This window comes from Triticum aestivum, unplaced genomic scaffold, assembly GCF_018294505.1.
Source record: "Triticum aestivum cultivar Chinese Spring unplaced genomic scaffold, IWGSC CS RefSeq v2.1 scaffold59065, whole genome shotgun sequence".
In the NCBI taxonomy this organism is placed as follows: Eukaryota; Viridiplantae; Streptophyta; class Magnoliopsida; order Poales; family Poaceae; genus Triticum; species Triticum aestivum.
In genome coordinates this window covers 1-4,435 of record NW_025225123.1, presented here as the reverse complement: position 1 = coordinate 4,435, position 4,435 = coordinate 1, and the positions used below count along the sequence as shown (strand labels likewise).

At 40.7% G+C, this 4,435-nt stretch overlaps 1 pseudogene; it reads left to right on the top strand.

Moving 5' to 3' along the window:
- The first annotated feature begins 577 nt into the window (after positions 1-577).
- On the top strand, positions 578-3,726 carry LOC123172084 (putative disease resistance protein RGA3; annotated as a pseudogene).
- Positions 3,727-4,435: the final 709 nt, after the last annotated feature.

Sequence of the window (4,435 nt, the reverse complement as noted above, 5' to 3'; positions counted from 1 at the left end):
TGATCCGAAAATTACTAAGTCAGTGCGCAGCACCTGAGAGCTAGGCGCCACACTATACAGTGTAGCGCCTAGCGTCTAGGCGTTGCACTAGTGGTTGCTTCATTTTGTAGTGGAAAATAATGCAACCACTAGTGCAACGCCTAAAGGCTAGGCGCTACACTGTATAGTGTGGCACCTAGCTCTTAGGCGCTCCACATTGACTTAATAATTTTTGGACAGTTCGATGTGCGACGCTGGGCAGGCGTGTAGTGTTTGTCAGTCAGGCGTTGCACAGTGTAGTGTGACGGCTTCGTGTCAAGCGATACTCAAAAAGGTCAGTTGAGTGAAAATTTGTTAGGGACAATTTATTTTGTGAAATGATTTCATCCACAGGTCAAAACTGTCAAATTGTCCACTAGGGAAGATGTAACACCCAACAACACAATGTGCATTAAAAACACACATCCAAGCATGCTCCAAAATTAAACTTAGAATTTAAATGATGCACTAAACATACGCATGATAAGAGTAGATGTCTCTGAACTCAATGGATTTTTTAAATTAAAGTTCAAGTGATGTATTTCATGGAAATCTTTGAATTGAAAATTTACCAAATTCCCACAACCCCATCGTATTTTGTTACAGGATGGGCAAGAAACTATGCAGAATTGTGCAAGCCATTGAGGACCTTGTCACATGGATGAATACCTATGGATTCAAATAGATGCAGCACATGCACCGCCATCTAAGCAGTGGCGCACTACAGATTCCATCAACTCGGACTCTGAGAATGATATTGTCAGCAGGTCCAGAGATGAAGAGAAGGAGAAGATCGAGAGTATATTGGTTGGTCAAGCTAATGACAGGGATCTCATTGTCCTTCCCATTGTTTGAATGGGTGGGCTGGGCAAGATCACCTTTGCTGAGCTGGTCTACAATGACCAAGAAATCAAGGAGTATTTCTAGCTACGGAGGTATTGTCATGTGTCTGTCAAATGATTTTGATGTTGTTAAGATTGCAAGCAACATCTGTCAGACCAATGAGATTAATTGTGAAAAGGCATTGCATGAAGTTCCGAAGGAAGTAACTCGGAAGAGATACTTTATTGTGTTGGATGATGTATGGAGTGAAGATGTTGATAAGTGGGAAAAACTCAAGGCGTGCCTGAAGGATAGTGCCAAGGAAAGTGCAATACTGACTACCACACGTAATGCACTAGTGGATCAAATTATGACGACGTGCACTAACGATACGCTTAATCTTGAAAATCTAGACAAAGTATAACTGAAGGAAATATATGAGAAAAGAGCATTCTGTTTGCAAGATTCAAACGAAGTTGAGCTAAGTGAGATGGTTGAAAACAGCAACGGAGCTACGTTGAGGTCGAGCCCCCCCCCCCTCTCCTAGCCTTGGAATATTTTGCAAAGAATTTTTTTTCTGTAACTGCATTGCTTAAAGTAAATACAGACTTTTACCACCTCCAAGACTTCATATTTTTCCATTGGCCCACCCAGTCATCCCAAGCTAGCTCCGCCACTGGTTGAAATGATTCTGGATAGATGTGGGGCTCCCCTTTAGCTGCCAAAGTCTTTGGATCTATGTTGTGTAACAAGACTACCATCAAATAATGGAAGAACATACTAACCAGAACTATCGATGGCAATGAGAAGACAAGAAATTTTGCAATACTCAAACTCCGCTATGATGACTTGTCATCAAACTTAAAAACAATGCTTTGCTTGTTGTGCAGTATTTCCCAAAGATTACGAGATTGATGTGGAGATTTTAATCCAGTTACGGATGGATCATGATTTCATATCATTGGTGCAACGTGACCATTTTGAAAAGGTAGGCAGAGAATCTTTTTAACAAGCTAACTGAGGTCATTCTTTCAAGAGGTCACGCAAACCCCCTTGACGCATTTTGGGGGGAGATCCGTTCCAGAAGAGTATGCAAGATAAATCATCTTATACATGACATTGCCTCATCTGTTATGGGGAAATATTGTCTTACCATAGTCAATAAGCCTGATCAAATGGAGTTGCTGTCAGCAGGACCTACTCGCCACTTGTTCTCATCATATGAGTATGTCTAAACTCTTTTAGATAATTATCTAAAGAAACACTCGCCCGCTCTTCAGACACTATTGTATACATATAGCTTCACTTGTGGCTCGACACCACATTTGTCAAAGCACAATCATCTGCCAGCACTGCAACTTTTTGAAGAGTGCAAATGGACAAAGCTAGGCACTCCGACAGAGGCAATACCTGAGGTATCTTGATCTCTCAAGGAGCTGGTATATGAGCGGACTTCTCAATGAAATAAGCACATTGTATAATCTACGGACCCTTACTGGTTGCCGGAATCTTGGTTAACTTCCAAAGGATATGAAGTATATGACAAAGCTCTGCGACCTATATACAAATGGATGCACACCATTGAAGTGCTTGTCTCCAGACCTCGGGCAACTCACTTCTCTACAGACTCTAACATACTTTGTGGTGGGTTTTAGTCCTTATTGCACTACTATTGGAGGACTACGGATATAAATCTTGGTGGTTAAACAAAACTATACAGTCTTCGGTTTGTAACTGAACAAGATGCTAAAGCATCCTGCCTTGGAAATAAAGAGGAACCCACATATTTTATCTATTGAATGGAGCAATGATAGCAGTGGGGAACTGAAACAACACATAGATGTGCTTCATACTCTTAATCCTCTTGCCACGCTGGAGTTGCTAAGAATACACTCGTATAGAGCTTCTGGCTTCCCAAAATGGGTGAAAGATCTTACTTTACTGCAGCATTTGACCAAACTGGTTGTACAATGTGTGAGGAATTTCCCCAATTGGTCGATTTAAGGCCCTTGAAGTTCTTGTTTTGGTAAAGTTTGATAATCTGCAAAGCCTATGCAGGGATAGTTCGACTGCAACATTTCTAACATTAAAACACCTCGGATTAGAACAAATGGAGATTTTGGAGAGATGGGTGGCAACAGAAGGAGAAGAATTAATATTTCCTCTACTTGAGTATGTTTACATTGAGTACTGCCCGAGGCAAACAACTCTACTTGAAGCACCAAAACTCAAAGTTATTGACGTAGAGGAAGACAAGACTCAACTTTCCTTGTCAATATTTGAATCCAAGCACAAGTCTTGCTTATCTGACTTATGGTTGTCTGTCAGTGATACAGAAGCAACGCAAGAACTGGAGCTTGATAAGGATCCTGAAGTATCCCTTTTTACACTAATGTCTAAAGTATCCCTTTCTACACTAATGTATTTTGGTTGCAGCTTCTTGTTACGCTCAAGTCCTTTGCAGCCAATAGTTGGGGGTCTAGAAATATTTTGGTCAGCTTGGGGAATTAGTGATCGACAGTTGTGATCCACTCATCTACTGGCCTGAAGAAGAGTTCCGAAGATTGGTATCATTGAATAGTTTATACATTTATAGTTGTAGCAAGCTAGTAGGCCCCATCCGGGTTAAAGGATATATTGTACTTGAGGGAGGGATCAACTCCAGCCAAATCTGAAAGATCTAAAGATACATCAATGTGGATGCTTGACAGAGCTTTTCGTTCTTCCCCCTTCTCGCTTGGGGATTGAAATTATGTGGGGCTGCCTTCTTGAGTCCATACTGGGGCAGGATGATAGAGAGTTGTTCCGCATCTTGTGGATGGGGGAGTGTCCATACTACAATACGCGAATGACACAATTCTTTTCATGGAACATAATCTCACAAAGGTTAGTAATATGAAGCTAGTACTTTGCTTGTTCGAACAATTGTCGGGACTTAAAATCAATTTCAACAAAATTGAGTAGTTCTGCATTGGGAGAGCCAAAGAAGAACAAGATGCTTGCAGACAATTGTTCGGATGTGAAATGGGCTCCCTACCATTTAGTTTCTTAGGGATTCCAATTCACCACCACAAATTATCGAATAAGGAGTGGAAGTGTATTGAAGATCGATTTGAAAAAAAGACAAAGTTGCTGGAAAGGAAAGCTTATGTCTTATGGAGGTCGGCTTGTGTTGATAAACTCAGTTCTTACTTGTTTGCCGATGTTCTTTTTATCATTCTTCAATATAATGATAGGGGTATGGAAAAGATTAGATTTCTATCGATCTTGCTTTTTCTGGCAATCTGATGAGGTTAAGAAGAAATACGGATTCGCCAGCTGGGATATCATTTGCTAGCCCAAAGACCAAGGTGGGTTAGGGATCGAGAACTTAGAAGTTAAAAATAAGTGTCTCTTAAGTAAATGGTTATTTAGATTATCTGTTGAGACTGAGGGAACTTGGGTACAACTTCTGCCCAGATTACCGCTAGACCTAATGATTCGCCATTTTGGAAGGGGTTAATGAGGATAAAAGAAACATTTTTTCATAGGGTGAATTTCGTTATTGGCAATGGAACACAACTAGATTATAGGAAGATGTGTAGTTTGGGGAGAT